Raw genomic sequence first — 18728 nt, 5'->3', positions numbered from 1 at the left:
TTCCACCAAAAGGAACACCCTCCAAATTCTACTCACGATTCCTGTTTCCATTGCAAGTCCCACATACATCTTATTGGATGGAATGCATTCTCTTAGCAGGGCACATTTATCCCTCACTCCTCTGGTTTGCTTGAGAAGGGATTTTCCCTCAAAGTTCCTGGCCACTTGTGCCCCCTTCACCCATCTCCAAGGAGGAGGAGCAAGTGACCTGCTTGGTGAAGTTGGGAGAGGGACCTGCCATGCACAACTCAGCTTCTTGCACCACCCGTCCTTTTGAGAGGAGCCTTCCTACAGGGGAAGGACATCTGTTTCTGCTGAGAGGCCCCTGCTGAGAAGGGAGGCTGGCTGACTCTGTGCATCAGCATTAGGAAGCCTGCATGTGGGCAGAGAGAAGACACCTCTGCTATTCGATGGGCAACTAATGTGAGTGCTGTTTGATCTCTCATCTTACCTACTCTTCTGCCTTTCTTCACATTTTGTTCAGAATGCAGGTGGGGAGGGAGAAGTTATTGTTGTTTCTCCCCAATCATAAAATTATATTAAGGTATATTCTAGGAGGAAATCTGCTACAACTTCCTCAGCCATTTCTTAGTGTGAGAGTCAATTCATTTCTGTTGGTTCCTTCCCTTTCCATTGTCTTTTATTCCCCAAAAGTCATGAGTTGATACATGGGATTTATTATCAAGTAAGTCATCTGTATGACCCAGTGATGAATAAAATAGAATAGTCTAGACCAAAAAGAGATTAGCTTCACATTTAATGTGTTTCAGCCATCAATCTAACCAGAATCATATCTGCTGGGAATTGAACCCTGCTGTAGTGGAAATGTGGGCTGAAAATAACTCTGTACCTATCTAAACTGGCTGACTAAATCACAATATTTAACTAGAAAGAAACATATAGTCAGAATCCACTCCCCCTTTTGCATTTGAAGTACAGTGACAGGAATAGTATAGGGTTAAAAGTAGCATGATATCTCGTCTTGGTTTTGTCAGTGATCTGCCATGGATCTGTGATAACCCTTCTGAACCTTGGATTTTTTTTTTTTTTATTATAAAATGGGGACAACAATAACTACTTGCAAAATTCTGAGAATATTAAAATAGATAATGCATGGGAACAGTATTTATACTCTGTAAAATTTATATACAAATATAAATTGCTAATATCATAAATGATCATAAATCTGATCATAAATCAGAAAAACTAAGAGACAGACAGTTACATGTCCAAGGTAATAGAGCTGTTTAATGCTCTGTCAAGACAAGAGTTCATCTTCTTGTCTTCCAGCTTCTACCATAGTTTCTCAAAGTGAGGTCCAGGGACTACTTTTAAATAAACACATATTTTATTTTGAGCCCCACTCCAGCTCTAAATCAGAATATCTATAGGCAAGCTCTTGAATCTGTATTTTAACAATTTACACTAAGTTTGGGAACCACTATATCTGGTTCGAAAGTTTTTTATTATTTACACAATGATGCATTCTCATCAATTATAGATGTTACTTCTCTCCTTTATTTGAAAGCATCTTAAAAGAATGAGTTCAGTCAAAATATTTCCCTCTAGGGGGGAAGCTCCCTAACTCATTCTACGAAGCTGACATTACCCTGATACCAAAACCAGACAAGGACAACACAAAAAAAGAAAATTACAGGCCAATATCACTGATGAACATCGATGCAAAAATCCTCAATAAAATACTAGCAAATCGCATAAAACAATACATTAAAAAGATTATACACCATGATCAAGTGGGATTTATTCCAGGGATGCAGGGATGGTTTAACATTCGCAAATCAATCAACGTAATACACCACATTAATAAAATGAAGAATAAAAATCACATGATCATCTCAGTAGATGCAGAGAAAGCATTTGACAAGATACAGCATCCATTTATGATAAAAACTCTGAATAAAATGGGTATAGAAGGAAAGTACCTCAACATAATAAAGACCATATATGAGAAACCCACAGCTAATATCATCCTCAATGGTGAAAAACTGAAAGCCATCCCTCTAAGAACAGGAACCAGACAAGGATGCCCACTGTCACCACTCCTATTTAACATAGTACTGGAAGTCCTAGCCAGAGCAATCAGGCAAGAGAAAGAAATAAAAGGGATCCAAATTGGAAAGGAAGAAGTGAAACTGTCACTATTTGCAGATGACATGATTTTATATATAGAAAACCCCAAAGAATCCACCAGAAAACTTTTAGAAGTAATAAACGAATATGGTAAAGTTGCAGGATACAAAATCAACATAGAAAAATCAGTTGCATTTCTGTACACTAACAACGAAGTAGCAGATAGAGAAATTAAGAATACCATCCCATTTACAATTGCAACAAAAAGAATAAAATACCTAGGAATAAACTTAACCAAAGAGGTGAAAGATCTGTACACTGAAAACTATAAAACATTTCTGAAAGAAATTGAAGAAGACACAAAGAAATGGAAAGATATTCCGTGCTCTTGGATTGGAAGAATTAACATAGTTAAGATGTCCATACTTCATAAAGCCATCTATAGATTCAATGCAATCCCTATCAAAGTTCCAACAACATTTTTCACAGAAATAGAACAAAGAATCCTAAAATTTATATGGAACAACAAAAGACCCGAATAGCTAAAGGAATCCTGAGAAAAAGAACAAAGCTGGAGGTATCACACTCCCTGATTTCAAAATATACTACAAAGCTATAGTAACCAAAACAGCATGGTACTGGCACAAAAACAGACACACAGATCAATGGAATAGAATCGAAAGCCCAGAAATAAACCCACACATCTATGGACAGCTAATCTTTGACAAAGGAGCCAAGAACATACAATGGGGAAAAGAAAGTCTCTTCAACAAATGGTGTTGGGAAAACTGGATAGCCATATGCAAAAAAATGAAAGTAGACCCTTACCTTACACCATACACAAAAATTAACTCCAAATGGATTAAAGACTTGAATGTAAGACCTGAAACTGTGAAACTTCTTAGAAGAAAACATAGGCAGTACGCTCTTCGACATCAGTCTTAGCAATATCTTCTCAAACACCACGTCTGACCGGGCAAGAGAAACAATAGAAAAAATAAACAAATGGGACTACATCAAACTAAAAAGCTTCTGCACAGCAAAGGAAACCATCAACAAAACGAAAAGACAACCTAACAATTGGGAGAAGATATTTGCAAACCATACTTCTGATAAGGGCTTAATCTCCAAAATATATAAAGAACTCATGCATCTCACCAACAAAAAAACTACCAACCCAATTAAAAAATGGGCAAAAGACCTGAACAGACATTTCTCCAAAGAAGATATACAGATGGCCAACAAGCACATGAAAAGATGTTCAAAATCACTATCAGGGAAATGCAAATCAAAACTACAATGAGATATCACCTCACGCCCGTCAGAATGGCTATAATTAACAAGACAGGAAACAACATGTGTTGGAGAGGATGTGGAGAGAAGGGAACTCTCATACACTGCTGGTGGGAGTGCAAACTGGTGCAGCCACTATGGATAACAGTATGGAAATTCCTCAAAAAATCAAGGATAGAACTACCATATGATCCAGCCATCCCACTGCTGGGTATTTATCCAAAGAACTTGAAAACACCAATTTGTAAAGGTACATGCACCCCTGTGTTCATTGCAGCGTTATTCACAATAGCCAAGACTTGGAAGCAACCTAAGTGCCCATCAAGGGACGAATGGATAAAGAAGCTGTGGTATATATACACAATGGAATACTACTCAGCCATAAGAAATGATGAAATCCAGTCATTTGTGACATCATGGATGGACATTGAGGGTATAATGCAAAGTGAAATAAGTCAGAGGGAGAAGGTCAAATACCGCATGATTTCCTTCATTAAGTAGTAGATAATAACAACAATAAACAAACACATAGGGACAGAGATTGGATTGGTGGTTACCAGAGGGGAAGGGGGGAGGGAGGAGGGCAAAAGGGATAATTCGGCACATGTGTGTGATGATGGGTTGTAATAGTATTTTGGTGGTGAACATGATGTAATCTATGCAAAAAAAAAAAAAAAATTTCCCTCTATTTTGAGCTACTTGGGTCCCTCTAAGTTAAAAGTACGTCTCCTCACACTTTGAAAAACAACTTTCAGATTCCTATAACTAAACATCTCCATCTCAAACTTTCCATTTTCAAAATGGTAATTCTAATATTTATTTTACCTTCCTTAGAAGTCAGTTTGGCACTCTCAACCCTTGGACAGTGACAGGTCCAGATAAGAATCACTAAACCATAGTGCCAACTTAATAAGTATAACAAGTAAAACCCGATTATGACAAACTCCATAAAGCCACCAAATAGTTATATTCTAATAGAAATGGGTTATAGTGAACACAGTGCCATAAATTAGGTCCAGGTTTGTGAAACTTGGAAAGCAAAATGGTTGACTTCCTGCCTCTTCATTTGAAGTGAATTAGCCAGTGAAAAGAAGAGCTTTGAATACAATATGGATACGAAGGCTGTATTATGTAGGCTAGGCTCTGCAGAGCTCTGGGTCTTTCTGTGAGTGGTGAGCATGCATGGACTTGGACTGTGAGTGAGATAGCCTTTAGACTGTGAGCAGGGGAGTAGCATGACATGACTTTCATTTTCACAGCACCTCTCTGGCTGTGACGTTGGGACTAAGGTAGAAACAGGGAGACCTGTTAGAAGGCTATCGCCATAATCTAGTAAAAGATGGTGGGTAGCAGCAGGGAAGGGATGAGAAGCAATCAGCCTCTGAATATATTTGAAAGGTAGAGCTGACAGGATTTAATCCTCAAAGTCAATTTAACTGAGTGTTGTCCATATGGAAATGACTCTGCTCTACAAAACACTTTTCAACAACTCTTCTTTTTTTTTTTTTTTTAATTTTTTGTTTATTGCAGTAACATTGGTTTATAACATTGTAAAAATTTCAGGTGTACATCATTGTACTTCTATTTCTGCAAAAAATATGGAACGCTTCACGAATTTGTGTGTCATCCTTGCGCAGGGGCCATGCTAATCTTCTCTGTATCGTTCCAATTTTAGTATATGTGCTGCCGAAGCGAGCACTCAACAACTCTTCTTAAAAACTTTTATTTTTCAAGGAAATAATCTTAACCTTAAAAAAAAAACAGAGGCTAGAACAAAATAATTATATATTATATTAACATAGTATAATATGTGTACCATATATAATATAAAATAACATAATATAATAAAACAATATATAAATACAAAAATAAATATGATCTATTAACATATGCAACAAAATATATAATCTACACATGTTCTTAGTGCAGCATATTATAGCTAGGTGGGTATACTCTCAAAGTTCCTTAACTAAATGCAGTTTTGTTTTCCCTTTTCTAAAACCATGGTATTCTGAAAAGCTCAACAATATAGCTATTAGCACATAGCTATATTGTATTACCATGTTCCCTTTTTGGGTCTATGAGATTTTTGTTTTAAATATCCAGTTTGAATTTTCCCCCTTTAAACCAGCTGTATAGCAGAGTTTCCTCTGTATTTCTTTCTGTTTTTCTTTTGTAGGCTCAGCTTATTATCTTGCCCTTCCATTGTCCTCCAAGCTCTTAGTTTTTGAAACTGATCTTCCTCTCACGCACGTTTCCCCTGGGAAAATCCTCTTCCGCCTTTCACATTGCTGACCAGTTTTCTTCATCTTCCCTCCTTTGTTTCCTTGAGCTCACCTCTTCTTGGTGGACCAATCAGGGCTGACTATTTCCCTTCACCCAGGAGGCTTATAAAACCATCTCTGCAAACTAACTAGAGATTCCGTGATTGAAGTCAAGATACCAGTTGAAGCTATAAATAAAATGCAGCACTCAAAGCTGCAGCAGAGTTGCTTAGTTTAAGTTTTTCAGCAGGACACCATCGTTTCATCTCTTCTGCACATCTTTTTATTACATTGCATTTTAATGTTCAATAGAACACCCAAATGAAATGGCGAAACCCCCTGTGGACATTGTATTGTGTGTTTCATCTCTTTTCTGCTTAGAATCAGAATATTAGTTTATAAAACGGTTTTCTCAAATGAAATTATGGAGTAAACCAGTGTGATTCAGGAATTCACAATTGCATATCAGCCTCCTATTGTGGAAGGATTAAATGAGATTTCAAACAATAGAAGACAATCCCTCCCAGGAAGAAATTATACAGATGGGTGTGTTCATTATGATGTCACAATTGAGCTTCGGGTTAACAGCCCTCAGCAAAGATCTACTGATAAAAGCTTTATTAGAGTCACGATTATTCTAGGATAATCAGCTTTGATCACTTGGCTACCCAAATTTTGCTTTACCTTTGAGACTCCTCCATGTATATTTTCATGTCAAATCTCTTCTCTTGTTTTGGTGTAATACATTTGCTTTATGGTTGTCAGTAGATTACAATACACCATTTTGTGTTAATTGCACAAGTCTTGAATTGTCAGTCAATATTGTTTCATAATTACATTTTTCATGAAAGCACAAGCCAATTATTATCCTCACAATTTAAAAAAAAGCACAGAGAATTAATCAATCTGTACATAAGTAATCTTTTTCCAATGTGGTTTATGACTGTATCATCATCATTCATAAAACTCTATAGATTATATCCACCACGTTATCAATACCTGGACAGCTGTTAAATGTCAAGTGGAGAGAAAAGTGCTCAGATTTTCTAATGAATGTTCCCATTTCATCCAATCTACCATCATATTTGTTGAGCTTTAGGGGAGGTCAAAGTTCCTCTCTCTCTCCTCCATTCACCTTCTTCCTCTCAAATATGAATCACAATTAATAATAATTACTATAATCAATATTTTATGGATGGTAACAAACACTTAACGTATTACTCACTGTGGGTCTGGCATCATTCTAAGTGCATTACACATATTAACATACTCGATCGTCACACCAACACCTGAAGTAAGTATTGTTACTACTCCAGTTTTACAGAAGGGATAACTTGACCCACATCATAACACTAGTAAGTGGTAGAGCTGAGAACTGAACCCAGAGAAATCTGACTTGCTGCTCTAAACCCTGTGTGACGTCAGTTCCCTCCCACCACTCCATCCCTGCCAAGGAAGAGGGCATGGCTCCAGTTTGAGCAGCAGTGATTTAACCATTTTTAGGAGTGCAATTCTGAAAAGAGATAAATATTATCAAGCATATGAATGTAAACACTCACCTTTCTATTTAAGAATGGACACTTGGAATCCAGATCAAAATTCCTGCATCCTTGGCCACATACTATTGTATTAATAGCACCTCATTATAACAATGGCTTCTAACAGTATTGACAAGGACTAAATAAATTTGAAAATTCTGCATAATTTCTACAATTATGCAAAAAGCATCACCTATACCCATCCGCCAAAAAGGGAAAGTAGAAATATTTAGATTACCAAGTCAAGATGAACTAGTACCTAAACTCCACAAAAAAGTTCTAAACTTCGTTCTGCTTGTGTTGAGTTCTTGTGGGCACAGAGCCACAATTTATATCTTTAAGATATGGAGCCAAAACATTGCAGAAAGAAAAGTAATTCTTTGATCCAGTGAATACTAGATGAAACTCATTAGGCACCCATTATATGTCAGGAACTATTACTGATCCTGAAGGACTGAACTAGAGTGCATCTGATTAAGAAAACAAAAAATGAACCCCCAACCCCAGGAAATACAGACAAGCTAAAGATTTAACATGGGATTTTTATATTTTAAATTTGTATTAGGAGTTTTATATCAATACAAATGCAACAAATACTGACAACAGGACCCCTTCTTAACTTGTTGATAATTTGTATTAGTCCCTCACCCCCACTCCAACAACTTTGAGACCCTGGAGATGCAGTTATAAGTAACACAATCTCTGCTCTCAAATTCAGCATCTGGAGGGGCCAACATCTCTGGCTGGCAGAATTTCGCACTGTCCTTTCTATGCGTATGTACACGCACTTGCTCACTCACTGCCTTCAATGCGTCCTCTCAATGACCCGGTTCCGACTGCCTATTCATAATTCTTGTAGGTCATCCCTGTGCCTATTCGCATCCGGCCCAGATTGATCCGTGACAGCTCCCAGGTTGTGGGTGTGGACTTGCACCTGTGCTCCTGTGAACCCCATCTGACCCACCGTGAGCTCCAGGCTCTGCTCCTGGGCACGCTTCCTGCGGGGCAGGCACCTGCCTCGCCATTTGCTTGGCTTCTCTTGCAGCCTGGCTGCTTTCCTCACAACCCCCTCACCTCCCTCTCCCACCTCCCTGGGCTGTAAGAGCGTGCATATAAATCAGTATTTGCTTGTTGACACCATGAATTTCACACAAAAATATTCCATTTTCTAAGCCAGGAAGCAATATGAAATCAAAGTCATGCTTAAAAGGTAATACATTCTTACAGTCTTTACTAGCTGAAACTGAGAGATTTATTAAGAGATAAGTTTTCTCTTTTATCTTTATTTGAGATATTAAAACAAAGTTTTAGAAGAACTAAATGAATAACATGCTATTCAGATCACCACAGGCTATCGAAAAAGACACTGTGTAAAACCCAGTTTGTAAATCTCCAACCGTCAATTAGCATACCAGTATGAGCAAAGAGTAGACCTCACAGCCTTTCCCGAGCAAACACAGTAATTAAAAAAGAATTACTGTGTAGCCTGGATGTGGCACTTTATAATGTACCCCACCTGCCAACCAGCAGCTAAATTCATTCCAAGACTGTCTGGCCAATTACCTGCTTCCCCGTTGGGTGACTCAGGCTTCCTGCATTAGCACCATTTGCAAGAATCCACATCCAATTGGGCCTTTTGTTCTCAGATGGCAGCAGATCTTCCAGGAGACCAAGAGTGGGTCTCTATCTGGATAAATTCCGCCTCAGCCAGAGAATGTATTCTTTGTACTTCATTTCACAAGAGGCTGGAGATATTACAATTTCACCACCAGAATAGAATCCGCAGGTTCTAACAAAAAGGAATACTATTGCATATTTTTCCTATAGGTAATTGTAATTAGGAAAAGAAAAATCAAACATTGGGTTTTGACATCTTCATCAAAGGCCCTTGGCATAAAATTCAAGTAAAATGTCTACTCTTTTCTCTTAGATATAAACAAATCCATGAAATCAGGTCAAGTGAAATTTATTGGGATTTTTTTATAATTGATTTTGCACGTGTGTAGAACTATAGAAGGCTAGAATTAAAAGAAAAATCCAGTGCTTAAATCTTACAGCCAAGGAAATTGAGAGCGAAGATCATATAAAGGGGGAAGCAAAAGGAAAGTCTAACAATCTTTCCACTACGCCATACTCTGAGTGAATATGTGTTTATGTATATACTCCTAATATGTATAGATTTCATGTGCATCAAGACAGATCTCTAAATAGTTCTTCACATGCATTTTATGTGTGATCCTTACCTTCTGTAGTTAGGAGAGTCTGAAAGCAAAAAACTTTATTGATGGAAGCACTCTTTTTATGTCACAGGAGAAATGAGACCCAAACTATGTAAATGTAGAATTTTTTCTCTTTGTAAATTTAGAACCTTTAATCATTCATTCAATGAGCATTTATTTAACAGCATTTATATATAAGTCAGGCATATAGATAGTGAATCTTATGGCAGATACCACAAATAGTCTTCAATTCTTGAGACAAAACCAATTATTGGCAGCTCATTTCTAGTGCTGTGTAAAGAAGGATTCTGAGGAGCTATCTGAACTCAGAAGAAGAGTAATTATGAACTATTTCACTGACCCTGATGGGCATAAGAATAGTAGCAAATGTGTTATTTGGATGGCATTCCCGTTGTAGGACTATTCTTCCAGCTCTAATATTCCCTACATATTCTATCTACTATGTTTCTGTTTCAATGTTTGCCTGAAGTTACATAAAAGGAATGGTCGCTTGTGGATAATTGCTTCTCTCTTTGTTCCAACATTAAAAGAAGAAATGGGAGAATGCATAGAGTTAGGGTGGTGGTGGTAGAATTGGAGAGAGATTAAAAACAACCAGTCTGGGGGCCGGCCTGGTGGCATAGTAGTTAAGTTCGCACGCTCCGCTGCAGTGGCCTGGGGTTCTCAGGTTTGGATCCTGGGCGTGGACATATGCACCGCTCATCAAGCCATGCTGTGGTGGCATCCCACATCAAGTGGAGGAAGATGGGCACAGATGTTAGCCCAGGCTAATCTTCCTCAGCTAAAAGAGGAAGATTGGTAACAGATGTTAGCTCAGGGCCAATCTTCCTCACCAAAAAACAAACAAACAAACAAATAAAAAAACCACCAGTCTGTTCACTAGGGAGGTATTTCCTGAAGCAGAGCTTCCTTGCTGCGGCTATAGACCATGTTAAAGTGATCGCTTTGGTTTAGCTACTGCGGCAAAATATGAGGAGCATTTCAGAAAGGTTCTTTATTATAAAACTCTGTTTTTCCTTTATGACTTATAATAGCAATTTATTGAGAAAATTCACTCTTTCCTCAATGATAAATGCAATCCAGTCTTTAAGTTTATAACATTTTGTGAGTAACTTTATCAAATCAATGAGTGTTTCTTCATCAAAATGAAATCACTGATATACATTAAATATGTGTTTAAGCTGGAAGGAAAGAAAATCAAAATGGTTCTATTATTTCCCTGTTGAAAAGGCTTTTGTAATCAGCACAAGTCTTTCAATAGTGGTTTCTTTAATCATTTGGTTGGTATAAAACCATAAGTGACATGCCTTCGAAATCATGAAGAGGAGCCAGGAAGTCAATATTAAGTTCACTGTAAGAATATGATGAATTTGCACTATTGTCTGGTCTCATTATATTCTTTGTCACAAAAATGAGTTATCACAGAATTATAATGTCTAGTGTGTTCTTCTTTATAATACATTCTTATTCACATGACAAGAATTACGACATGAGGAGAAAATGGACAAAATTAATCCACCTTCATGACAGAAAATACTGCATCAAATTAACTTGTGACAGGCAAGTATTTTTGTGAAGGCATTTATTGATGGCATCTGTCTTATCAGTCTACCTACATCAGTTCTTTATGTGCCTCATCAAAGATCTATCATGAATAGAACCCTGGAAAAAAACCTTCTGAAAATAGTTTAGATGTAAAGGAAAGAAACAAGGGTCATTTTGTACACGATCTTTGGAGGAAATCCCTCACTAAATCAGTAACTTGGATTTTACAGTACTCTTCTTGAACAAACTCCATCCTACTTTATCCCTTTTTTGAGAACTTCCTACTTCTGGATTTGGCAGCAGAAATTCATTTGCAGATTATATTTTAGGGTAAAAAAAGAAATAGAAACATTTCAAACAGTAAATTAGTTCATACCTTAAGATATATTTGCTTTCCACTTTGAATCTAGGTAGTAACCAATGTAGAACATTCTTATGATAATAGATGTAGTGCATAAGGTTTAACCAAACCAAAGTAGCTGAATGTGAAAATCTAATGTAGTCATTCTATGGAAGAGGAAAATGATGTTGAGGATCAATGACAATAGGTGAATATAATTCATATCTGTTCATATATAAATAACTCTGACAAAGGTAGGCTAGAATGAATGACGCAGAGATCTTCAAAAGAAAAAGGTGCAGTGAGGGGTAATGAAGCAGAGAGAGGTCACCAGCAGAGGCCAAATAGCTATCTTCAAAAAACTAGTTCTTGAGAAGCATTTACTCTGGGAATTCACCCGAGTTCAGTGTCGGGTGAATTCAGAAACTCATGCATGCTTATTGTATAAGTTCTCCGAGATTTATGTATCAAACCAGTTTGTTTTGCTTAAAATGGTTGTATTGAACAAACTCATTTTCAATGACTCATAAAAGAAGATAATATATAAGTTTTGTTTTTTTAAAATGTACCCAGAAAGCTAAATGGAAGAAATGTTCCTCTTGGCATGAAAAAAGAAATCTATCACTACATTTCTGTGGGGGGAGATAACATCTCTCAGGAAGTATGACAACTTCCACATCGTGCCCCCATTAACTCTCATTTGGATATGGATCTAAGTTAGATGATAAATGAGAAAAGACACACACAGAGCTAATCAGATCCCCAGGGATTATATAACTGCAGACACAGCAGAACACAAGCTCTTCAAGCAGGGTTCTCATTGACTGCTGCCTAAAATATCTTTGCTGGTCTTCCTTAGTCAGAAATGTAATTTAGTACTTTCATACCAGATTATACACCCATTTGATTTTTTTCCAAAGTGAACACAAGTAGCATTTAGCTTAAGTGCCATTTCTACAGGAAGGTATGAAGCAGGTATGACAAATTTATACAAGTAGTAAATGCCAGATTTTGAAAGTACACAGTTGCAGTTCAATCTTGGTTATAAGAGTTACTCTAATTCTATTCTATTCTAACATCTAGTCTTCCAGGCAGATTTAACCAATGGGCATTTACCATTATAATTACTTGTTTCTTTTGGGGAACGCACACTAATTACCTGACCTAAATTTAGAATGAAAGTTTGGGGGCTGGAATCATTATTCTGAAGACTCTTGTCTGTGCTTAAATGAAAAACTGTAAACTACTAGTCAAACCAAATTGAATTTAAGTGCTTTGGGACTTGCTTAATATTTTTAACCAGTAAAACAATACATCATCTAAAGAAACTGGAATATTAATTGTAAACAATTAAATTTTGGAGACTGACTTATTACAGAAGCATATGCTCTGTTAAAATAATTTAAGATTACCTTTCACATTAAAACAAAAAACAACATCTTGTAAATATGCAATTCACTTGTCCAAATCATTGTCTTGGTACATTACGAGAAATTTAGCAATATTTCATCACTAAAAATAATAAAGCAGGCCACAGTAGTTATTTCAAATACAGTGAACGTAATAAAGCCCATTTCAGCAATTCTACTGAGAAAAATTAATTTGAAGTTAGAAAATTACATGGATTCGATTGAAAACACACACACACAATCTCATAAGCCTATCATGAGGAAACACCATGACTTAATTAAATCCTTGAATTTCTAAATCTTGTACAAATGTTCACCTTCTCCATCAGTCTCACCTCTGCACATCTGTGTTACTCAGTTAAGGAAATAATGTAGGATGCCACTATTACTTGTTATACTTCTACACTTTTCTATTTTGATAATCCTTTACATATCTTGGGCTATTCTCCCTTTGGCAATTACTTTTTAATAGAGTATAAGTAAATCATTTTCATGTGGCTGTTGTCTCTAAAATTATTCACAGTCTCATATTTTTGACTGAGGACAGAGGAGCATATTTTATTCATTTGGGGATAACACATGTCAGCTAATGATTCCTCCTTCTCCCACACCCACTCACTGTCCTGAAGATATCTCTTTAAACTTGTTCTGAACCCAATTGCATGGTTTGAGCAATGAGCACTTGCTACTTTCTTCTTTATGCATCTCTACGCCGCACAGCCTCTCTCATACATCTCTGATCATCTTGGGACACTCTGGATGAAGAACCCAGGTTCTTTACTGTTTCCATAAGAAATTCACTCACATTAAGTATTCAGGACTTCTTAGACTTCACCAGGGTTGAGGTAGGTCACGGTCTCCTACCATCTCTTGGTTCTACCCCATCTCTCTTTTCCATCATCTCTAATCTCCCCCTCCTCCTCAGAAGCAACAAGCAAAACCTCCCTCTTCCCAGCAGTGTAGCTCCACCCAGACCTAGGCCCCTTAGTTCTCAGCTACTGAAGTCTCAGCTTCTATTCTCAGTAACAATCAAACCATGTTACCAAAAACTCTTACTACATTCTCTCCTCTTAAGAGGAATTCTGATGAGGCTTAATCTCGTTACCTTTCTATCATCCTCAACTCCATGCATACAAATGCTTTCCTTAAATGTTCATTAAATGAACGCTCATTTAACACTTGGGCGCTCACACAAAGCCACTGAGTTTGGAGTAAGAGTCCTGATACCAGTTTCTTGTTAGACTTGCTGTGAAACGTAGGAAAATAAAGCTCTCAGACTCTCACTTTCTTCATCCAGAAAATGGTAACAATAAACTGTAGTTGCATTAAATCAGCAATCAGCTATAAGCGAGAAAGTGAAAGAATGAGAGAGAAATAGTTCAAGTAAAGCAATAATTCTATCCACTGTTTCACTCTTTAAACTTATGCCCACAGGTAATAGTACGAAATCTGTGCTGAACCATTGATGCTTATTGGTTAAAATCATGAAAAGAGTTGGTAAATGATTTTAAGGATCTCCTGGCCTTTGACAAGTGAAACATTGCTCAGGTGGCCCAGCAAGGTGGTGTGATGACATCTTTAACATTCTCAAGAAAAACATTGAGGAATTAACAGTCACTGAGAAACATTGACTGAAGGAAAGTTGTGAGAACTGATGAAAATGTTTTCTAGATAATGATGATGAAAACCAACGAGAGTTTAGTCTGCTGGATGAAATCTATTTTTTTAATTTGTTGAAGTAGATCTAGCAGGGAAACATTGAATGATTTAATTTCTGATTGTGATCTCTATTGAATTATATACAAAAACATTATTTCATATATATAATATATTATATATATAACTATATATTTATATAGGTTTATATATTCATTTAATATTATATATTTATATATAATTATATATTATTATATATATTATTTGCATTACTGAAGGATTCATTGTAGAATTTGCTTAACTATATTGGGTCTATTTACATAACATTTTATTCATATACAAATTTCCAGGAGTACATCTAAAGACTCATAGAGCTAGAAAAATATGTAAGGTCTTCTAGTCTCATTCCTTCATTTTCAGTTAAAGAAATTGAGATATAAGATAGTTGCATTGCACTGTCCTAAGTGTGAGTAATAATTCAAGACTCTTGATTGCTAGACTAGGAGATTCGTGATTCTTTTCCATCGGTGATTCTCAACAGTAGCTGCACATTAGGATCAACTGGGGAGCATTTAAAAAATAGCCATGCCCATGCGTCACCCTAGAGATTCTAATTGAATTGGTCTAGGGTGGGCTGTGTCATCTACATTTGTTTTAAAGCCCCCCAAGAGATTCTAATATACAGCCAGAGTTAAGAGCCCATTTTGTGTGTAGTGCTGAGCTATTTACTCCTTAACTTCATGTAACTGGAGCCAGGAGGCAGGGAGTAAAGAATACACATTGTGGTGAAGTTTACGCCACTGGCCCTTGGAAAGCATACTTGAAGTTTCACCCCTAATTCACTGGTTCTCAGACCATGCCCTGGCTGAGCTCCTTCAAAATGTATCATCACTAAAATCAAACATTAAATTTCTTCTCAATTTAGAGAACAGTATTAAGCCAATGGAAGAGCATGTTCTCCATTTAAAGTTTTCTCCTATAATTATTTCTAAATCTGACAGATGTTAAAGATTATCTATCCTAAAATCTAGCACAAGATAGTATATCTGATTAAGCACAAAATTTTATATTTATTTCCTTTAAATTTAATACAGAAATATTTTATTATTTTGCTTATTGCCTGATAAGCACCATGAATTTAAGATGTATTACTATCTAAACAAAGTAGGAACCCCTACCTTAATTCCTTAATCAGTACCCCTATTTGATTTTAGTTTCCAAATCCAGGAATTTTGTAGTCTTTTTGACTCAGACAATCTCGCAAATAGCAGACACTGAAAAAATATTTATCGGATAGAATTTATTTCTTCTGTTATAGTCTTCCAATAAACTGTTGTTAAGATAGTTCCATTTTTTTCTATTCATAATTTTCTCAGTTTTGTCTCTCTCATTTCACCTTTTCTCTAAAAATCTTAGCTTAGCAAAGATTTGAAAAATAAGCTGGAGTAACTAGATAAAGAGAAGCTCTGGAGTTAAGAGTGAAAAATGGCTGGGTTGGCGAACAAAAATAAGAAATTAAGTATAGTGCATGAAAGGAGAAAAAGGATGTGACAGCTAATAAATGAGACAAAAAAGTAACCGTCTGACCACCAGCCACTGTGGTCAAGATCAGATGACTTCCTACATCACCTTGGGGCTTTCTGCTCACTTGATTAGATCTTCCCATGCTAAACATTGCCCTGATCATCTCTACAACCATTGAATTTGGCTATAAGGTTCCTGATCTACACCAGTTGCAGATTACAATTCCTAAAATGCCACTTACAATTTCTTGTTCAAAAAATTATATAAAGCCTCTTTGGTAGATGAGTTTTAAAGTTCCACAGTCTGGTCCCAGTTTACCTTTCATCCCTTCATTTTCACTGGTGAGGAAAATGAGGCCAAAGTCATAGAGTAGTAAGTACCAGTAGATACTTTGTCCAGGATTTTCTTTAAATCAGTCCAAACTATGTCCCTCCCACACTCCTAGAGAGCTTTATTAAAGGAGCAATGTTGTGTTTACGGTGGTGTTTGAACTGGACTTGGAAGTCATTAGAGCTGGGAAGAAGAGAGAAAAAAAATTGAGCTAAAAAGGACATTTATTTAGTCTACCTAGCAACTCTGGTATTCTGGGAAGCATGTCTCTGCTCCACGCCCCGTCTATAGTTATTGTGAAGATAGCATATTATTAGACATGACCCTGCCAGCCTGGCTACAGCTGAATGATTTAGGGATGGGCTGATCCAAGTTGGACCAATCAGAGCCTTTCTTAGACATTTGGATTTGTGACCCAGAAATCCAAGTTGGGTAGTAGTTGACCATATCTCCCACAATGGAGAATACATCTAGAATAGGAATAAAGAATGATACCAACAGAGAAAAGCAAAGATGAGAGGCAGAGAGAGTTCTGAAGGTGGTTAAATCCAAGGACTTGTGTTTATATGGCCTAATTGCTTTGTGATGCTCACCATAGCATTGTTGTTCTAGGAAATAGCCCAGAAATTTTTGAATAAATCTCATCTTTTGCTTGCCAAGTCCATTTGACAAGTCGCCATTTGAAATCCAAACTATCCTAACTCATAGATATACTTTTAGGCATGAGATATTGCAAGTGGCAGCTCTGATTGAGTCTGGTAAAATGGGAGAAGAGGGAGAATTCCAAGATCCTGAGCTGAGCAGATGGCAGTCCTTGTTCCATGGCAACAAAGCAGTTGCTTAAACTATCACTGGTTGTCTTTTGAGTGCAGACTACATGCTCACAAAATCTAGAGCAACTGAGGACAAGAGACCAAACTTTAAGGACACTGGAGAATGTTGGCTAACTCTTATAAACTTAAGTATGGTATTAAGAAAAAAAAAGCCCCTGCAAGTTGGTCCACTTGAAAGCAGTAGGGAATAACTGGCAGAGGAATACAAATTTGATAAGGTTAATGCTTTCTGTCTACATATTTGAGATCAATGAAGATGAGATAATCATATATTTTTGTGAATAAGAGAAGAAAATACATATGACATCCTAAAGGCAGAGGCTGATTATGAAACTGCAAATACTAGCAATGGGAGTGGAGAGAGCTGAGAAGAGCCAGAGGACTCTGGGAAGCCTGACCCTCCTTGTGTCTCCAAGGATATTACCTTATATAACTCCTGTCTGTCAAAGAAAATGATGCAGCTGGTAATTGGAAAGCAGGTTTGGAGCAGCAGTAAACTTTCTAGGACACTTGAAACCTGCACAACCTCCTCCCTTTTGGTCCCTTTGTGTTTCATTAGGTTCTTAGCTGCAGGGGAAGAACTCCCAGGCACAGTGCTTAAGAAGCTGAAACCTAAAGGCCCAGCAGCAAATAGCATGGGCTTGACTTTCAAGGATAGATAGGATTTCAGCAGACAGAGATAGAAGCCTGGTGAAGGACAATCAAGTCAAAGGGCAGGATGAAAAACTCCATGTTTTTGTAAGAAGAAGAGTGATAGTTTAGTGTGACTGAGCAAGGTGCACATGTATAGGAGAGCATAGGAAATCAAGGTTGTCAACTACCTCTGGAGCCATCCAGTACTTTTCAGGGGCCATTGTGAGGTCTCTTTTATTTATTTCTGGCTTATTAGCTTCCCTTCTTACAAACAGTTAATGGAACACTGACTGCTAGGTAAGTCGAGTGTTGCTGTAATTCATCTTAGCCCACCACCTGGTTCCCTTTACAATAAATTCCCAAATTTTTGGAGTTAAAATATATTTCCTACAAAAGAGCTTGCCATGGCTCAGGGTAAATACTTCCCTGCAAAGAAAAAGAAAAAGAATATGCCATGTAGGATTTTTCTTAATTATAATATGTAAAAACACAGAAATATAGTTTTCTCCATCTCCCCTTCTACTACCCACTTCTCCTAATACTAACAAACACAAAAATGAGTGTATTTAGATTAATTTTTAATACAATAAGAAATAGTATCTTAGACAAATATTTTTAAATGACTTTCATTGAACTTGCTCAAAAAGCAAGTGTCAACAGTATCCTGAGTATATGTGTACAGTTATGCTGTTTTCGATGTGGTAGCCAATAGTCACATGTGGCTATTTAAATTTAAACAAAAATTTAGCTTTACAGGCACACTAACCATATTTCAAGTGCCTAATTGTCACATGCGGCTAGTGGCTACTGTATCAGTGTTTTATTTGAGCGGGGGGCAAAATAATGCTCAGAGACTGAGTTTGTCTTTGCCAGCAATTCATGTAACACAGGTTCACCAAGGGAATTATAATAACTTCACAAGACAACAGCATACAGGATGATGTTTTTTAACAAGTCAATAAAGAAAAAACATACTCCAAACCAATGATAGATCAATCACTCTATTGATCCAGTCAAGGAGAGATGAAAGAA

The 18728-nt window shown here is 36.9% G+C and overlaps 1 non-coding gene across 1 annotated transcript; it reads right to left on the bottom strand.

Annotated features, from left to right (window-relative positions):
- Positions 1 to 4976: 4976 nt before the first annotated feature.
- LOC147915199 (U6 spliceosomal RNA) lies at positions 4977 to 5083 on the bottom strand. Its single transcript, XR_015554572.1, has one exon. It is a non-coding gene; the product is annotated as a U6 spliceosomal RNA (small nuclear RNA).
- Between the last annotated feature and the right edge of the window lie 13645 nt (positions 5084 to 18728).

The sequence above is a fragment of the Ceratotherium simum genome, chromosome 15, assembly GCF_057802395.1.
Source record: "Ceratotherium simum simum isolate JZ-2026a chromosome 15, ASM5780239v1, whole genome shotgun sequence".
Taxonomy (NCBI): domain Eukaryota; kingdom Metazoa; phylum Chordata; class Mammalia; order Perissodactyla; family Rhinocerotidae; genus Ceratotherium; species Ceratotherium simum.
The sequence above is the reverse complement of the archived record's forward strand: the minus strand, read 5'-3'. Positions and strand labels throughout refer to the sequence as shown.